This window comes from Cricetulus griseus, unplaced genomic scaffold, assembly GCF_003668045.3.
Source record: "Cricetulus griseus strain 17A/GY unplaced genomic scaffold, alternate assembly CriGri-PICRH-1.0 unplaced_scaffold_93, whole genome shotgun sequence".
Taxonomy (NCBI): domain Eukaryota; kingdom Metazoa; phylum Chordata; class Mammalia; order Rodentia; family Cricetidae; genus Cricetulus; species Cricetulus griseus.
This window is the reverse complement of record NW_023277436.1, coordinates 14,372-35,015: the sequence shown is the minus strand read 5'-3', so window position 1 is coordinate 35,015 and position 20,644 is coordinate 14,372. Positions and strand designations below refer to the sequence as shown.

At 39.1% G+C, this 20,644-nt stretch overlaps 1 pseudogene; it reads right to left on the bottom strand.

The window, feature by feature from the left end:
• Positions 1-2,707: 2,707 nt before the first annotated feature.
• LOC113839142 lies at positions 2,708-20,313 on the bottom strand (annotated as a pseudogene).
• Between the last annotated feature and the right edge of the window lie 331 nt (positions 20,314-20,644).

Here is a 20,644-nt window from a genome sequence, read left to right as displayed (position 1 = left end):
TGTTTCTTTGCTATAGCTAAAAATCCCAATTAGTGGAAAGGAAAATGGAATCCCAAGGCTGGGGATGCAGTGATTCATTCAGAACAAATTAATAAATCCATTTTTCTTATGAGCAAAGCATTCCTGGGGGCCCAATGGGAAGAAAATAAGCAGAAACCACAGGGTGAATCCTGAGGTGGGGTCTCTTAAGGCCCATGGGTGGGTGGAGCCTCCAATTGCAGGCTTTTTAAGGTCAGAGTCAGAACTGAGGTGAATCCAGGGGAGGGACGGCACTTGGCACCCTGCGGGTGGAGTATGGAATAGTGCTACCAAAAACATCTTGGACACACACCACCTTCTCCTTCCTGATATGACAGAACCTTCAGCCAACCTGCCTTCTCCTCCTCAAGGAACAGATGACTCAGGTCTACAGGATGGCAGCTGACAGAATACTTCTCCACCCCTACCTCCTGATGAATGTGAACCCACTGAGTCCTGAGTCGCCCCTCCCCACATTGTCTTTTGTCAGCAGGAAGAACCCAGATTTTAACTGATGACCCTATACCCAGGGAGGCTGGGTTGTTCAGGATGAAGCCCTGACATCCTTCTGTATCTATGTGAAGACATTGGAATGATTTATAATCCAGTTCCAAATCCCACTCTCAAAGTGCCAAGGATGCCCCCACACCTGGAGTCACTTCAGTCCAGCCACTACCCCTAAATTCCTGCTATTGCCAGCTCCACCCATGGGGGTGTGGCAACAACCCCCGCCTCAGGATTCACCTCATGCTTTCTGCTTTCTTATTGCCCTGGGCAACACAATAATTCATTGCTCAGATTAAATCACTTGGCTGTGTCTCTTCTGCTAAACTTGTCCTGTTGCTCAGGCCTAACAAGCCAATCAGAGCCTCTAGCAGACCCACAAGTCAGATGGTAAGGAGCTATCAGAGTCTCCCGCACTGTGCCTTTGGTTCTGTGTACCTGACCAGAAGGTGCAGAAGCATGGGGTTGGTTTCCTCTCAGTCAGGTAGCAGATCATGTCAGAATGGCAGAGATTGCATCTTACTGAGCAATAAGGCTGTGGCAGCTCTTTAATATTATCTGTGTATGTTGTTCTCCAATTAAACACCCACTTATCTTTTATTTGTATTTCAAGAACTCATTAACACCCTGACTTCACACAAAATAATTTTTTATTGAAACTTAAGACAAGTATGAAGTCTCTACCAGATAATTTACATGAATTTGGCTTCCTCTTCCATGTGTTCTTCCCTATTAACTTATATCAACATGATACAAAAATAATTTAAAATATGAACATCGTTAGAGATATGGACGAGCAAATTTATGACAAGTTCATTGTATGGACTTTCTAGAGTTCCTCCTACAGGAATACTCAAGGGTCTAACTTCTTTGGAACAAGCATGAACATTCACAAACAGAAACACTGACATCAATAATTAAAATTGAATGAAAACTCTAACCAAACAGATTTTCACATGTGACTGTTTTCTCTTCTAAGCAGTCATTCCTGTAACCCAGGTCTTGAGGCATTTAAAGTCTTAACAGATTTCATGCGTCATGAATTGTTTCACCAACTGAAAGCAGGCACATAGCATTGAATTTAGAGCAAACAACTGATCAGAATGAGGTTTTTAACTAATTAAAGTCTGAAATCAAATGATTATTTTATGAAACAATTCATAGGACATTTTTCCATACAAGTTTTGAGGTGCGAACAAAATAGAGACACCATAATGCTTGAGCAGATTGTTGACACTTGTGAGATTTTTTTTCTCTATAGAATCTTGTGTAACAAAATGTGTGTTGGTAGAAGATCTTACCAAATACTTTATAGTAAGATACCATTCAGTACAAATTTTCTCAGGGCCTCAAAGAATATCGTGAAATGTAAAGTATACAATATTACCACACTGCTTACATTAATAGCGTTTCTCTACAGTATGATTTCTTTCATGATTTTAAAGACTGGTGATACAGACAAAGGCATTATGTCATTGATTACATTCACAGGGTGTCTCTCAAGAATGTGTTCTCTTATGAATTTCAATACTGAGCTTTTGTGAAAATGTTTTTCCACACTGACGGTATTCATAGGGTTTTTCTGCAGTATGTGTTCTTACATGTATTTGTAGACTGCCAGACTGTGTAAAGCCTTTACCACATTGGTTACATATATAGGGTTTCTCTCCAGTATGTGCTCTTTTATGCTTTTGTAGACCACTGATCTGTGCAAAGGCTTTCCCACATTGATTACATTCATAGGGTTTCTCTCCAGAATGTGTTCTTTGATGTGTTTTTAGATTACTGTCATGTGAAAAAGCTTTACCACATTGATTACATTCATAGGGTTTCTGTCCAGTATGTGTTCTTACATGTGTTTGTAGACTACCAGACTGTGTAAAGGCTTTCCCACATTGGTTACATGTATAGGGTCTCTCTCCTGTATGCGTTCTTTTATGATTTTGTAGACTACTGACCTGTGAAAAGGCTTTACCACATTGATTACATTCATAGGGTTTCTCTCCAGTATGTGTTCTTTTATGTTTCTTAAGATCACTCTGACTTGAAAAAGCTTTACCACATTGATTACATTCATAGGGTTTCTCTCCAGTATGTATTCTTTTATGTGTTTGGAGATGACTGACTTGTGCAAATGCTTTACCACACTGATTGCATACATAGGGTCTCTCTCCAGTATGTGATCTTATATGTATTTTAAGCACACAATAACTTGCAAAAACTTTGCCACATTGATTACATTCATGGGTTTTCTCTCCAGTTTGTGTTCTTTTATGGAGTTTGTGACAACTGTGACATGCAAAGACTTCACTATATTGAACACGTTCATGTGATTTCTCTCCAGGATGAACTTTTTCATGCCTTTGAAGATACCTTAAACACACAAAGGTTTTAACACATTGAGTATATTCACAGGGTTTCACTCCTGTATTGATTCTTGCATTTCTGCAGAGATAATTGGCACATGTGAAAAGCTTTACCACATGCATTATATTGATGAAACTTTGTATCTGTATGAATTAATTTTATAATTTGGTCTAATTGTAAAGAGGAATCAGATTGTAAATTTTACACTCATGTTGCTTCCTTCATGAGGGGTTGCTTTATGTCTTTGAAGATACCTGTGATAAACAGTAAGCGCCTTTATTTCATGGCCCACATTCATGACAGATTTTTCACATATTTGAAAATAACTTGAGGAACTGAGTGTTTTTCCACATTCACGCATTCTTAAGCTTTTCTATAGTGTGAATCATACTCTATTGGCAGCATATACCAGGGAAAATGGAAGTGTTCATACATTCCAGTGCTCATGAGGATTTTCTTCATTATGACTTTGTTATGCCATTCCAATGAAGTTGGAAAACAAACTAATTGTAAACTTGTATCACATTCAACAAAACTATTCAAAGTGGGGAACTACTGAATACATTTCATATATTCTAATTTCCTGAGACACACACACACACACACACACACACACGCACACACACACACACACACACGCACACACACACACACGCACACACACTCACACACACGCACACGCACACACACACACAGACACACACACGCACACACACACGCGCACACACGCACACACGCACACACACACGCACACACACACACACACACACACACGCACACACACACACACACGCACACACACACACACACACACTCACACACACGCACACACGCCACACACACACGCACACACACACACACACACGCACACACACCACACAACAGACACACAGACCAGCACACACACACACACACACTCACAACGCACACACAACCACCACACACACGCCACACAACACACAACTACACGCACACACAACACACACGCCACACACACACAACACAACACGCACACACACACAACCACGCACACACACACATACACACACACAGACACACACACACACATGCACACACACCACACACACACACACACACACACACACAGCACACACACACATACACACACACACACATGCACACACCACACACACACACATACACATGCACACACACATCACACACACACACACATGCACACACCACACACGCACACACACATACACACACATACACACATACACACACACACGCGCACACACACACACACACATACACATACACGCAACACACACACGCACACACACACACATCCACCACATACCACAATACACGACACATTACACCACCACCACGCCACACCAACATGCACACACACAACACACGCACCACCACACATTACAACACACATACAACATACACACACACACACACACACACACACACACATACATACACATACGCACACACACACACACACACACATACACATACACACACACACACACACACACACACACACACACACACACACACACACACACACACACACACACACACACAGAGAGAGAGAGAGAGAGAGAGAGAGAGAGAGAGATACATTGCTACTTTCCTAAGCTCACATGGCATGTATTTATAGTGACATATGATATTCCTTTTCCTTAGTTTTTTTATGATTTGATTTCTCTGTGTAGCTTTCTATGATGTCCTGTAACTCACTCTGTAGACCAGGCTGGCCTCCAAGTCACAGAGATCCACCTGCATCTGCTTCCTGAGTGCTGATATTAAAGGTATGTGCCACCACTACCCTGTTTTCCATGATATTCTTCTTAAGGGAAGAATAACACATAAAAGTTTTCCACACTGCATTCACAAAGTTTAAATTTCTTTTCTTCACAGATGTGTGGTATAGGGATTAATGTTTCTACACAACACATTTCTTGTGTCTCGTGGACTGACACTTTCAATACACTTAGCAAAGTAACAAATATAAGTAATGGCAGCTTTATTATACACTCTTTTTTCTTAGAAGGTCATGGACATAATATATTATGTGTATACCATTTAAAATATCTGAATGGTATGAAACTGAAAGGATTGGCATTTCCACAGCATAGCTCTCATGGGAATATATCCCAAATTGTTGGGAGCCAAATCTCAGGGCTTGGCTTGAGATCCTAGGCCATGCTAGGCAGGCCACATAGTTAACCTTTACATAGCAGCTCCTTAGAACATCAGCTCAAGAAAAGAAACAACTCGACCCAGGCCTCCACCCAAAGGCTCAGTCACTTAGGCAACACTTCCTGGGCCTCTGACTCATAAACTCTTCACCCTGTCAAACATCCTCTTTGTGGCTTCCTAATATCCTGCCTATACTAATACCTGGCTCACAAACAACCCGTTCTACCCCTCCCCATATCCTGCTTGGCTTACTATATAAGCTAGCCTGAGAAAAGTAAAGTTTACCACTTGATAAGAATCCTGTCTTGTGTTTGTTCTTTATGTGTCTCTTGTCCCCATTCCATATCCCTGACTCTCTTGCCCTAGTTTGATGTCCTGCAGGTCGGGACACCATTGAGGTACATATTTTTGTGAGAAATTAAGAATCATTAACATACTTTAAGCTGAAGTATGGTGGTGGTGGTTCATGCCTTTAATCCCAGCACTCAGGAGGGAGAGGCAGGTGGATCCCTGTGAGATCAAGAGCAGCCTAGTTTAAAAGATCTAGCTCCAGTACAGGCTCCAAAGTCACAGAGAAAAACCTGTCTCAATAAAACAAAAAATATATATTATATATATTTATATATATAATATATATATGATATTTGTGTGTGTGTGTGTGTGTGTGTGTGTGCGCGCGCTTATTTACACTGTTGTTTTTTCACAACTTCCAGGATGCATTAAACTTTCTCATGGGCAAATTTGGAATAAACTTGCACAAGAAAATTACCTTCTATGTCTTCTAGAACTTTGACAAAGTTCTTCAATGTTATGTTCTTCCCATCTGTAGCCTAAAATACAATATCAGAAAATATATTATCTATTAATGGAAAATGTACAAAACTTATGTTAATATCTTCAAAGAAACTTATATCTATGAAATATTCACCTTAGTTTCCCTTTTCCCAGTAGATATTACAGATGAGTATCAATAACCAAGGAAAGGAAAATTAAGTCTTACCTATGTCACTGAGGTTCCTGTAGGTGTCCAGCATCACATCTTTGTAGAGATTTTTCTGGGAATTATTAAGCAAAGCCCACTCTTCCTGAGTGAATTTGATGAGGACATCATCATAGGACACTGCATCCTAAAAGAACCCATACATGCATAAAACAGTCAGTGTGATACTCACATTGTAAATGTATATGTCTTTGGTAGTATAATCATATAATTTGGAGTCATCCTGCACTGATTTCATAACATGTACATTATAATGTATTCACCCAGTCACACAAGGAAACTGAATAGGAGGTTCACATGCACCATTTCTTGTCCCTTTAAATATCACATAGCCTTGAGAAAGAAATCCCAATGAACAGACATAAAGGGAGAGGCAAGCATGCAGATCAAGACAACAGAGAAATTATTTGATAGGGCCACCCTATCACAGAAATACCCCAGTCCCTGGCACAAACTTATGTCCTAGTTAGGTTTTTATTGTTTGAAGAAACAACATGATATATGGCAACTATTTTTCTTTTGTTTTTGTTTTTTGTTTGTTTGTTTTTATTTCTGTTTTTTTTTGAGGCACGGTTTCTCTGTGTAGGTCTGGCTGTCCTGGAACTCACTCTATATTCCAGGCTGGCCTCAAACACACATAGATCCACTTACACCTTCCTCCTTAGTGCTGGTATTAAAGACATGCACCACCACCACCTGATCATGGCAACTCTTAAAAAGGAAATATTTAATTGAGGAGTCTCATTTAAAATTTCAGAGTTTCAGTTCATCATCATCATGTCTGGAGTCATGTTTTAAACACATTAAAAATAACAGGAATTAAAGAGCCTACATAAATCAAGCAGTAAATGATCATTGGGAACTCGATGTACCACTATTAACATACTATATAAGGTAAATTTGTAACTTGAATTAGTACTTATAACAGCATATCAGATTCCAAAGCAATATCCACATTGGAAACTAAATTCCCAAGTGGATTCCAAAAAAATAAAACCCACTTTGACACAATGCAATTTCTATACACACAGCAAATCTAGAGCAATCAAGAAGGTGTATGTTTGGGAAAGAATAAAGGGGATGGAGAGAAAAAGCCAAGAGAAAACGCAGGAAAATATAATCATCTTTTCATCAAAAACCAAAGGAAACTCAGCCAGGTAAAATCTGATCATGACCATTGTTACCAAACTACCCATGATTCTGAGTGTTTGGAAATTAAATAAACAGTCTTCAATCCTCCCAAAAATTAACCAAAAGGACCCTTAAACTGTTCTACTTCTGACACTACAGCTATCGATATTTCTTCCAAACAGAGATGCCCCATGTTCTAAAGCTCTCTCTACAAATAGGGGTAAACTCTTGCTATGTTTCTGCACACTCTCATGTCCCCTTGGGGTTTGAGGCAAACCCAGCCCCATTGATGCTCATACAGAAAATAACATAGAAGAATAATTTAACATCTGCTTCCTGACACATGTATCATGACACAACACATGGATTCTGCCCACCCAACACTATGCACACCTGAGAAACTTCTGTAGATCAGAAAGTCCTTTTGCTGCCTAGAACTCAACTCCCTGAATCATGCCATTGTACCTGGAGGTGGCAAAAAGTTACAAGCACTCTGATCAAGTTTTGCTGAAATATCATCCCCATCACCTCATTAGAATCCATATGGCATTAATTTTGTACAACCTGTAAACAGTTTCTCCAAGTGAGGTGTTATTTTGTTTGTGATTTTAAAAATGAAGTTTTGTCAGGTGGTGGTGGCACACATCTTCAATCCCTGCAATTGTGAGACAAAGGCAGGTGGATCTCTGTGACTTCAAGCTAGTTCTGGATCAGGCTCCTTGTCTAAAACAAATAAACTAATAAAGTAAAAACCACCAAAACAAAAAACAAAGCTGGCGAATAAGCTAGGCAGTAGTTAGCCATAGAGATCAGGTAATGGTGGAGCACACCTTTAATCCCAACTATTTGGGGGGCAGAGACAGGTGAATTTCTATGGTTTCTGGGATACACCAGCCTGATACATTCTAAACGAGAAAAACAGCCTGGTGGTGGTCGATAAAACTGTTTCAGTACTTATGAGTTGGAGATTGAAGCAATATGCCTAGGCAGAGAGAGGAATATAAGTTTGGAGGAGACAGAATCTCATTGTGTTCAGTCTGAATATTCCTAGGGACAGGATCACTCCTTTGGTCTGAGGATACAGTAGAGGCAAGAAGTAGGGGCTGGCTACTGATGTTTCTCTGATCTTTAACCATTAAAAAATATAACTGACTCCAGGTTATTATTATTAAGACAAATCATGATTAAGCTACAATCTCCATTATACACTATCATGTTATAGCACAAATGTGGTGTAGAAGAGTAGAATGAATGGTAATAGAATTGATGCTATAAGAATTTAGAAATTTATCAAGTTTATTGAAATATTTTAACATGTTTTCCATAAGAGAGAATGTTTTGTATATGTATACAAGATATGGAATGAAGATAATTATGAGCCATTTGAGAGCTAGTATCTGCACTTTGGTCATCCCCCAAAAGAAGATGTGCTGAGCCACCTGTCAAGATCTACAATATGCTTTATCCGATAAGAAAATAACTCTTTCACAGATCAACAACAAGAACAACAAAACCTAAAGAAATGAAGAATAAATGAGTAATCCTTGGGAACAAGATGTATCAGAATTAAGTTGTCGTTTGTGGCAAATTTTTAGCATAGAATGAATGCAATCCAAGGCAATCCCCAAAAATTTATAACAAAAAGAAAATTCCCAAAATACATTGACAAAAATAGTTTAAAGAAATTTTAAAAATCTACATTCACAGTGGAAATACTCAGAATGTTCAATGGGATTATGAAAACATAGTACACAGATTGATACAATATGACGTCTAAAATAACCACAATGTTACCACAATCAAAAAGTGTACAATACTTGTAAAAGAATAAAGAATATGGAGAGAAAAAGCCAAGAACACAGGTCAGAAAATGTAGTCAGCTATTAATCAAAAGAATGGAAGAAACAGCCAGGAGACATATGATCTTGAACAACGTTACCAAGTTTACCTGTTTCTTCTGACCCTGCAGCTGCTGATATTTATCCCAAAGACCAAATCCCCATGGTCTTGAGCTCTTTCTGCAAGAGGAGGAGATATCTTGCTATGGCTCTGCAATCCTTTATGCCTCCTGTGGTTTCAAGTAAAGCTAGCCCAACTGAGGCCCAACCCCAAAACAACATGGGAGAGTAATTTAAAATCTGCTTCCAGCCACAAGGTATATGGCATAAGATGTGGATGCTGCACTAACTCCCTGACCAACACCATGCACACCTGAGACGTCTCTGAAGACCAGAAACACCTCCCCCCCATAGAACTAAACTTATTGTAGCTCAAGGTAGCAGAATTTTTTTTAAAAAAATCCTAATTATGTATTGCTGAAAGACAATCCATACCACCATATTTCTACCATTTTCTAAATTATTTTAATAATTATGAGACAAACCTGAAAGTGGAATGTAATATTCAGAACTTCTATAAACCAGATGGTCAATTTTCCAATCCCTGTTCCCACTACACACCTAATGCACTGTTTGTGTGTGAACACTGGACAGTGTTATTGCAAGCATCATATCCTCACACTCTAGGACTGCAGAGTCTACTGATATTAATAAAAATACATACAGGGAATCTCAGGGGACAAGGACAACTGCCCAGATCACATCATGGTCCAAGAGAATCACAGTCTGTCTCATGGTCCATACAAATTCTGGCAGAAATGACAGCTCAGCAGACCTGAACTGAATACCCTACACTCACCATGATACAGCTTGTGTTCTCCCTTACAACTCCCTAGAGCAGAAAGAGAGAATCCTGAAAAGAAAGTAAGAGGGTCCTGCCACCAGTATGATTATTGCTAAGCCTCCCCAGAGTCCCTCATTGGCTAGGAGCACCTATCTGGGCCTAGAATTTTAGTAGCTACCTACCAGGTGATCAGAGATCAAATGAACCAACTAGACCAGTCCTTCCATCTCTGTCCTTCAAGTCCAGCAAAGAGAGGCCTAGCTGAGAGAGTATGTATTTTAGTAGACATTCTTCCATTCTCCTAGAACACATCCTGCTCCTCCTGCAAAGCACACGGGGGTTTTGTGCACATTCAATTATACACTCAATGTGCAGTGCCACTAACCCTTGACCTCATAGCTGGGAAATACTGCAGCCAAATATATGTCACATTCAAACAGTAACTGTTGTTACAGTGTAACTGTTAAGAAAAACAGGCCATTAATTAGAAAACAATAAGGAGTCATGGTAGGGCTTGGTGACAGAAAAGAGAACTTGGTTATGATTTAGTTATTATATAAAAAATTATTTTGAGAAGATGAAAAGAGATTTATGGCCATGTGCTTCAGAGACGGGATTTCTATTAGAGCACATCAAGGATTTCTCACACATTTTCTCTCAGATTGTACATCTAAATCTAAAAAAGTAACAGTCATGTTAGCCAGGCCATCACAGTTTAGTGTAACTATAGCAATTTGTTTTCACCATAAGGTCTGTCCTTTATCCAGATTCCTAATTGCTCTCATCTGTGGACCCTCAAGAAATGGCCGCTCGGGACAATTACAGATCATGATGAATTGATTACCTAATTCCACATTGCTAATTTCAACTACTATTGAAGGAGGAAAGATCAATGTGCATTGTGCCTCTCCCTTTCTGCATTGTGACTCCCCCAGTTTCAAAGTTGGTCATTGAACTCAATTCTTGCACAGGTCCACCTTTATTTATAACTCCCTGCTAAAAAACAGAGATCTTGGAGTTCACTCAATAACTGATCTATTTTTCCTTCTTACTGACCAGTTAAGGCCCAGGCTGGAAAGAGCTGCAGGAGTGCCTTCCCAGCCCTGGGTATGAGAAACAGGGTTAGGTGTTAAAAGCAATTCTCAGCGACACAGCGTGAGGCAAGCCTGAGCTACAGAGACTGCTCTACACAGAAATCAATAATCAATGATCACTGGAGAGAAAAAGCAATGAAACTACTCAAAACCTAGAAATATTGAGGATCAAGGATAGAGATGAAAGCAGTAATACACTTAAAGAAAACATTTAAAAGGAAGATGGTAATAAGTGATTTTTTTAAAAGTGAGAATAATGTGTTTTTGTTATTTTAATAACACAGGCTGGACAGTGATGGCCCTTGCCTTTAATCCCAGCACTCAGGAGGCAGAAAAAGTCAGATCTCTGTGAGTTTGAGACCAGTCCAGTCTACAGACTAAATTCCAAAACAGCCTATAAAGCACAGAGAAACTTTGTCACCATAAAAAACATTATGGAAAATTACAAAATCATTCCCACTACCACAATCAGGTCCCTTTCCATAATGGTTACTTCAGCAGCTGGTTCCCTACCCTGAATCCTCCTGCAGTGTAAATGATTCCAGCTAATTTTATCTGAAGGCATAAGCTATTAACCTTATGGAAATCCTTTTTCTGTGACTGCATTGAATAGTAAATTATATAACTGAAATGGCCAATTTGAAATCTCTGAGGTGGTACATTCATTTAAATATTTTGAAGGCATAGTACTGAAGAGAGTAAGGTCATTGTCTTGGTGAATGACAGACAGGAATCATGCCAACTTGAGTCAATATAAGAGAGCTTGACTCAGAAAATTTTTCTCACAAAATAGAAATGCAGCTTTTCTAGCATTAATACACCTTAGCAGGGAGAAATCCCTTCACACACATAGGAGATTAATATAGAAAAATACATTCAATGAAAACATGCATTTATCTCTGGCTAACACTCAAAAGATGGAGCAGCTTAAACACATTTTGCATTTCATATATGCTTAAGTGTCTTTTATGTTCATGCTCCAGGTTACCCTGTGAATAATTTAAATAGATAGAGGAGAAACATGTCTAACTATCGAGCAGATGGGAAACACACACAGCAAATATATTCCCAGAATTTTTTTTCTTAAGTACAACAGAGACCTGAAACAGCAGCAACTTCTTCACTGAAAATATCCTGAGGTGCAGCGGGCAGGGGATGAGAAAGATAGAAAATGTAAAGGAAGAAAATATAAAATCTGGGATAGGGAGGTCTTGCACAAGGTATGTCCCATGCCAAGTAAGATTCTGAAGAAGAATAGCATCTTGTATACTATTTCCATGGGGAAAATGGAAAAACTTGGGTAACTTCTATGAAATCAGTAGACACTCTCATGCAAGTGGACAAACTCAGGTAGGAGGCTAATCAAACAATGCTGCACAAGATGAACACAGGATATCTTAAGATAGTTACTGACTAAGTGCACAGTGGCCTTGGACCCATAACCATAGATCCATGTAGTGGGAAGAGTTGGGTTCTCCACATCTGAAGCAACCTCTCCACAAAGGCTTTGTTCCACACCATTACCAGCTCTCCCAACCATATTCCTGGTTTTAGATAAGGCTCTGTTTAATTATCAATACATCAGGCCCTTAGGGAAAACACCCAAGGCCTAAGCTCCAAGCTCTTATTAGTAATTACAAGAATGGTCCTCCCTGACTGATGGCCTACATGAAAGCCTTGGTAATAAAAACTTTTTTGTTGTTGTTGTTTTTGGTTTTTTGAGACATGGTTTCTATGTGGCTTTGGAGGCCATCCTGGAACTAGCTCTTGTAGACCAAGCTGGCCTCAAACTCACATAGATCTGACTGCCTCTGCCTCCCGAGTGCTGGGATTAACGGTATGCACCACCACTGCCCAGCAATACAAAGGGTTTTTACAAATGCTTAGGAGAGAGTAAATCTCACAAAGTAGAATTTAGCTGAGGGAGGACTGCCAAAAGATAAGTATATGCTAACTGTGCTTGTTAGAGATTAGGATGATTGGATATTCATTTGTTCACCAGGAGTGTCAAGACATGAGACTCCAAACCATTACAAATGTGCCATCCCTGATTTACAACCAGCCACTAGACCCATGATCATATCAAAGAACCGGCCTGCAACAGGCTGCTCATGGAGGCATTACAGGGTCAAAAGCAACCTTTAGGCCTGATGTGCCATGAAGTTCCAGTTTTCTTCTTGAGTAAAGCAATAGGACACCAGTTGGCAATTATTTGAAAATTAAAACACTATTGTGTTTAGGACTTACCTGATCTTTCTTTCTTTCTTTCTTTCTTTCTTTCTTTCTTTCTTTCTTTTTTTCGAGACAGTGTGCAGGTCGGGATTTGGGATGGTGCTGGTCCCTGGGGACCCCACTTTTATTCCTTTTTTTAACTAGAAATACCTGATTATTTAACCTTATCACTACCTGCATGCATGCGGCAGAGGTATCGGGGAACCGGATTCCACCCTAGTCTATGCCACGCCCAGTTCCCGGGTTTGAAACCAAATAGATAACCAAAATATCTGGTTGTTACCTTCTCTTCATCCATACTAATGATGGATTTCTAAATGTAAATCTGCCAGATTTTCTTTTCAGGTCCAAGTAAACAGACCTTTTTTTTTTTTTAATCTGCTTTGTACAGATCAGTTTTCTCACATGGAGGGGGGGGCAGGGAGACTGCAGCTGTTTTTTTCCAGTTTTTTTTTTCCCAGCATGTATGTCTACACCCGCCCATGACGACTCCGTGATGGATGTGCTGAGTCCAGGGGCCCTTAACTATTCACTGGCTGGCCCCAGGACTGTGAAGTTGCTAGGACCACATGGGACCTAACAGAACACTGAATGTAGCAGGAGGCTCACACACAGCTGCAGGGAGAGCCTGCCACACCATCGCCCATGCCTCCCCATTCCATCCACCCCATCTTGGTATAGCTTTTCTTCACTCACCATGATATGGCTTCTGTGGTAATCCATGCTCCCCTCACAAGCCCCTACAGTAGCACTCACAGCACAGCAATCAATCCACTGGTGCCTTTTCTGCTGTAAATCCTTGCCTGCAGCATGGCTCCAGGAAACGTCCTGCAAGACTTGTGACTGACAGGTTGGACAGGTGTCCCTGATTGGCTAGTGAGTCTTGAGTGACAAGAGCACTTCCTTAAGGGTTAGAGTGTGCTTAAAGTCACAGCACAGGAGTCCCTGGGCCTGGCTTCTACTCCACACCCAGAAAAAACTGCAGACCACGAATTTCAATATCACTTAGCCCTGTCTCCAGGAGATGACTCAGCTCTCTTCCAGCACTTCACAGGTACATCCTCTTCTCCCTTCTATACACAATGTGCCTAGTTGTCACAGATTATTATACCATGCAGACTTGAATGATTCTTTTATTCAACACCTGGAAATGTGCCCAGGATATTAACAAATATAGAGGGATTTTTGGGGGATACAAAGAAACCTTTGTGCCGGTGGTGGTGGTGCATCCCTTTAATCCCAGAACTTGGGAGGCAGTAGCAGGCATATTTCCATGAGTTCCAGACCAGACTGGTATGCTAGATCTAGAATAAGGTCAGCCTTCAAAGCTACAGAGCAACCCTGTCTCCAAAATTAGAAAAAAGGAAGTTTGTTCTGTGGCTTCTTCCAGAGGTCAAGAGAAATGAATCTACTTTTTACCTAGTGATCACTGGCAATTCAGAAAACTTTGAGAGAAATTTAAGAACCAGATCACAAACAAGGTAATATATTTTTCTCCTGACAGGACTGTGTGATAGCCCCCATTGCATTTGGAGTTTTATTCCTGAAATTCATGTCAAATTCTTGATAAATGAATAATAATAAAAAGCATAGTCTTCATGGTAAGCTGAAAACTCATAGAGAATGGAGCTAGGAAGAATGCCTTTAAGAGCACTATGGTGAGTCAGCACCTCTTCCTCAGTTGGAAGATGAAAAAAATAGCATCATTCAATGTTCTCTGTTTGAACAGGACTGGTAGAATGAATCTCTCTGTGTTTGTAGAAAGTGGATTTATTAGGATGTCTCACAGGCTGTGGCTCAGTTAGTGCAAAAATGGCTGCCCACCAATGGAAACTTGAAGAATCCAGTAGTTGTTTGTTTTATGCAACTGCATGTCTGAGCTGGTCTTCAGTATACACGAGTATTTCAAAGAAGTGGGCTCTAAAGCTATGAAAGGAACAAACTCATTAGCTATTGCTAGGGCAATCAGGGAAAATCAGGCTATTTGTACACTGCTGCCAAAAGGTGTGACACAGATTATAGATGTTTTTTTTTTCTCATGACTATTTTTATGTTTTTGAAACACTGTACAACTGTGTAGCCCTGCATCACATTTTGTAGACCAGGCAGGCCTCAGTCTCATGAACTCCAATTGCTTCTGACTCCTGAGGTGAGGCATTAAAGACGGGCACCAACACCAAGGTGGTAAAGGTTGATTTTACCACTTCCAAAGATCTAGTTTAAAGAAATGTATTCCTATTTTAACACCTTTAATAAGCAGGGCATAACTTTATTGCCAGCACTTGGGAGGCAGAGGCAGGTGGATCTCTGTAAGTTGGAGACCAGCCTGGTCTACAAGAGCTATTTCCAGGACAGCCTCAACGGGCCACAGTGGAACCCTGTCTTGAAACCCACCCCAAAATAAAACAAACAAACAAATAATTAAAAACCTTTAATAAGAAAATACTTTCTGGGCATTTGGTGGCACATGCCTAAAATAACATCACTTGAGAGGTGGAAGCTGATGGATCTTTGTGAGTTCAAGGCTAGCCTGGTCTACAAAGAGAGTTCCAGGACAGGCTCCATATCTACTGAGAAACACTGTCTCCAAAAACAAACAAACAAACAAACAAAAAACCAACCCACCTCATTGAGTTTTAGGTATTTACAGAGGTAGTAAGTTTGACTACCTGGAGTAGTCATCACAACAACCAAGATAGCTATCTTGTTGTTTGTTATTCATGTGAAAATGCAAACTCTCCTTTCTAAGTCTTGAATGAATTGTGCTGGAATGATGATGGAGATTGTGCTGAATCTGTAGACTGCTGTTAGTAGGATGGACTTTTAACTGTGTTCATCCTACTGATACATGAGCATTGGAGATCTTCTTCAAATACTTAATGCTTCTTTTATCATACAACTGTTTCACTTGCTTTGTTAGAGTTACTAGAAGATATTTTTTATTATCTGAGGCTATTGTAATGTGTGTGGCTTCCTTTCTTTCTCAGCTGTTTGCAAGTTTTATATAGGAGGATATATATATATATATATATATATATATATATAATATATATATATGTTACTCTTGTTTCCAGCCACTTTAATGAAAGTGTTTATCACCTGTACTTTCCTTGCTGAATTTTTAGCATCACTTAAGCATACCATCATATGACTTACATGTAACAATACTTTTACTTCTTCCTTTCCAAATTATTTTCAGTTGATGTCCTTCAGCTTTTGATTGGTCTGTTTAGAACTTGAAGTACTATTTTTAGTAGATATAGAGTTTGTAGACTTGTGTTGTTCCAGATTTTATTAGAATTACTTTGAGTTTCTCTCCATTTTATTTGATTTTGTGTATAGGCTTTCTGTAAATGTCCTTTATTATGTGTGTGCACGTATCTTGAATTCCTAATCTCTTGAAGAATTTTATGACATTTGATTTTGTCAAAGGCTTTTTCAGCATGTAGAGGGATAATAAAATCTGTGTTTTTCAAAGTTTATTTTTATTGTTTATTTTATGGTTATATTTTGTCTTGTTGATTTTTATGTCTTGTACTATCTCTGTGGGATGAAGCCTATTTGATTGCTTTGGATGATCTTCTTTATGTGTTCTATGAATCTCTCTGTAAGTATTTTATTGAGTATTTGTTCAACTATATTCACAAGGGAAATTAGTCTTTAATTTTCTTTATATTTACTGCAACACTGGAAATCTGTGCTGAATTAGGTTAATAATCTCAAGGTCATCAGAGTGGTTATGATCCATTAAATACTTGAAAGTGGAATCCCCAGAGTCTGTCTACCTGGTTGCACTATCCAGACTGTAAAGGGACAGTCCAGAAACCCAAATTTCCACTGTCCCCTTTGTCATGTTCAAAGTGTAAGATGGACTAGCATCTGACATACATTATGTATTATCATGTAAAAAAAAAACAGCCTGAGCTGGGTAGTGGGCAGTGATCTTACATGACTTTCTTCCCAACACTGGGGAGGCAAAGGCAGGTGAATCACTTTGAGTTTGAGACCAGCTGGTTTACAAGAGCTAGTTCAAGGACAGCCTCCAAAGAAACAGAGAAACCCTGTCTCAAAAAGCCAAAAACATAAAATAAAATAAAAACAATAGCCAGAACATATGGGTATCTGTGTTTTTGTGACATCATAAAATGAATTTTTAAAGTTCTTTTTGTTTTTCTATCATGGAATAATTTGAGGACTATCATTTTCAACTCTTTTTTGAAAGTCTGGTAAAATCCAATGGTAAAACAATCTTGCCCTAAGCTTTCTTTTTGGTTGGGAGGCTTGTAATGATTAGTTTTGTTTCACTATGAGTTAAAGGTCTCTATTCAAATTGTATATGCTATGCTAATTAAACTTGTTAGGTGGTACCTTACAAAGAAAATATCCATTTCTTTTAATAATTCTAATTTGTTATGCCCCCTATTAATTTCTTTCTGTGTCTCATAATCTTGCTATGGTTTTGTCTGTCTTATTGATTTTATCAAAGAAACAAATACATTTTTCATTGAATACTTGTATTTTTCTTCGTTTCTATTTTGTTAAATTTTACCCTCATTCAATAGTTTCATCCTGTCTACTTCTCTTGGGTATGCTTACTGATCTTGTATTTGGGGCATAAATATTAAGAATTGAAATATGATCTTGGTGGAGTTTTCCATTGCATATTGATTGTTCTTCCCTAGCTCATTGATTAATTTTTGTTTGAAGTCTATTTTGGCAGATACTAAAATGGATACACAAGCTTGCTTGTGTAGACTACTAAATAAATTCTCATACTAATTGGGAGAGGAAAGGAAATCAGCTAGAGATGAGGAAGGTCAAATGTGAGAGTAGTGGGGAAAGAAAACAAACAAGCAAACGCATAATCAAAGGTGAAGGAAGATGATGTGATTAAACTCTATACTTTGTGCTTTAAACTGAAACAAAAATTTTAAATTGAAGGACAGCCAGGTGGTATTGGTGCACCCTTTTAATCCCAGCTCTCTGGAGGCAGAGGCAGGTAGATCTCTGTTTGAGGCCAGCCTGTTCTATATATTGAGTTCCAGGACAACTGTCAAAGCTACAGAGAGAGGCAGTTCGATCTCTGTGAGTTTGAGATCAGCCTGGTCTACAAGAGCTAGTTACTAAGACAGGCTCCAAAACTACACAGAGAAATACTGCCCTGGGGGACAATAATCCCAAATAATCAAAGCTACAGAGTAAAACTGTCTTGAAAATTGCAAAATTAATTCAGTTTAAAATAACGTGAAGGAAAAATTAACTTAGTCAGACAGTTAAAGATTTTTAAAATGGAAATTACAAAACATTACTGAAACCATTTATGCAAAATCTCAACACTTGGGAAGCTAAGGCAGGAAGATCAAAACGCTGGAAGGTAACCTAGGTTGGTGAGCCCATTTCAAAATACCAAAACCAAAATACTAAAAACAATACAAAACCCAACAGATCTGTAAGACTCATACTTCTTGATTTTAAAATGTAATCAAAAGTACAGGGGGCTGACATAGACAGACAGACAGACAGACAGACAGACAGACAGACATAGACAAGTGGAACAGATGGCCACAAACAAACCTCATATATGGCAAATGATTTTATATTTTAATATTTCTAGCCCCCAACCCTGGTGCCTCTCTACCGCCCGTAACTACAGCTCCAAGAGCTGGCTCTTTATTATTATTTGTGCAATTTTCCCCGAATAAAACATCCACTTATTTATGTTGCATCTCTTGAACTCATTAGCACAGTGCCTTCACACAAAAGAATGTTTTTTGAAACTAAAGACAAGTGTGAAGTCCTTATCAAATTGTTTGCACGAATTGGGTTTTCTCTTCCATGAGTTCTTCCCTATGAACTGATAGCAAGATGATAAAAAGGATTTAAAATGTCATTAGAGTTAGAGATATAGGATGAGCATAATCATTACCTGTTCATCCATGGGACCTATGTCAGGTTTTTGAAAACTTTCTGTAGTTTTGGCAACAGGAATGGTCACAGGTCTAACTTTCTTGGGAACAAGCATGTAAATTCACAAGCCCATACACTGACACCACAATATTAAAATTCAGTGAAATCTCTAACCCAACAGATTTTCACAGGTGAATATATTCTCTTGTAATCAGTCATTCCTGTAACCCAGGTGTTGAGGCATTTAAACTCTTAACAGTTTCCCTTCATCCTGAGTTGCTTCATGTAATAGAAAGAAAGCACATAGGATTCAATTTAGAACAATCAACGATAAAATTTAGGTTTTTTATGTAACCACCACCGGCATTCATCAGGAATGACATTTTTCTAAACCAAATGACATTCCCAAAGTCAATGGAAAACCAGGACTCTCCCCTAAGGATACACTTTCGTTAATCAAATGCATGCTACATGCTATGCCACATTCTAAGAATGCATACATAATGATCAATCCTATTTTACTCTCATCACATTTAAGAATTTTGACAGCACATTTGGAGTTGATTGGTCCATCACACCTCACGTTCTTGGCAATTACAAATATGCTACCACTTCCTGCCTTGCCACCCCAGGAAAATAGGCATGCTGGAATAAAATAGGCCCCCATCCTTGTCTCTAATGATGGACATACAGATCTCATGAGAGAGCATACGGTTCAAGAGTCTATGATTTACTCCTTAGTCCCCCATGTAGATTATCACCCCTTCTTACTCCCCAAATCCAGAGGGGTTGACAAGGATCCCTACACATCTGAAATAATAACAGCCACCCATTATGCTCTACACATTACTAATCCTCAATTGGCAGAAGATTGTTGTCTTTGCCTAGCTCTGGGGAATCAATGGCCCTTAATGGTTCCATTACTTAATGATTCCATCTGCCCTCAAGACCCATCTGATAATTGTACATGTAATATCCCTTTTAAGGTTCAGCCCATGGGGTTTAATAACTCAGTTTGCTTTTATAAACTTTTTAAAAATAATAGTTTTGATATAGATGTGGGTCAAGCTTCCTTAACTCCTGTTATTCGGTGATTAAAATATCCACAGCTCCCTGTACCAGCATGTGACAACTCCTTACCTGCATAAATGGGCTGGCATATTCAATGCTACCTACCAACTGGACAGGACCATGCATCCTGGCCACCCTCCTCCCAGAAATAGAAATCTTAGCTGACAATGAGTTCATTTCTATTCCAACCATTAATTATCTCATTCCCAGACCCAAACACCCTAATAAGTTAGCCCTTTTTTGACAGGATTGGGAGTGACAGGAGCCTTAGCCACTGACTCTGCAGGTGTGAGAATCACAATATCCACATACTCTTGCCTGTCACAACTTACTTATGATGTCCAAGCTGTTTATAAATCAGTCCAGGATTTACAAGATCAGATTGTTCCCTTAGCAGAGGTAGTATTGCAAAACAGGAGCAGCCTAGAATTACTGCAGACAAGGGAGGCATATGCTT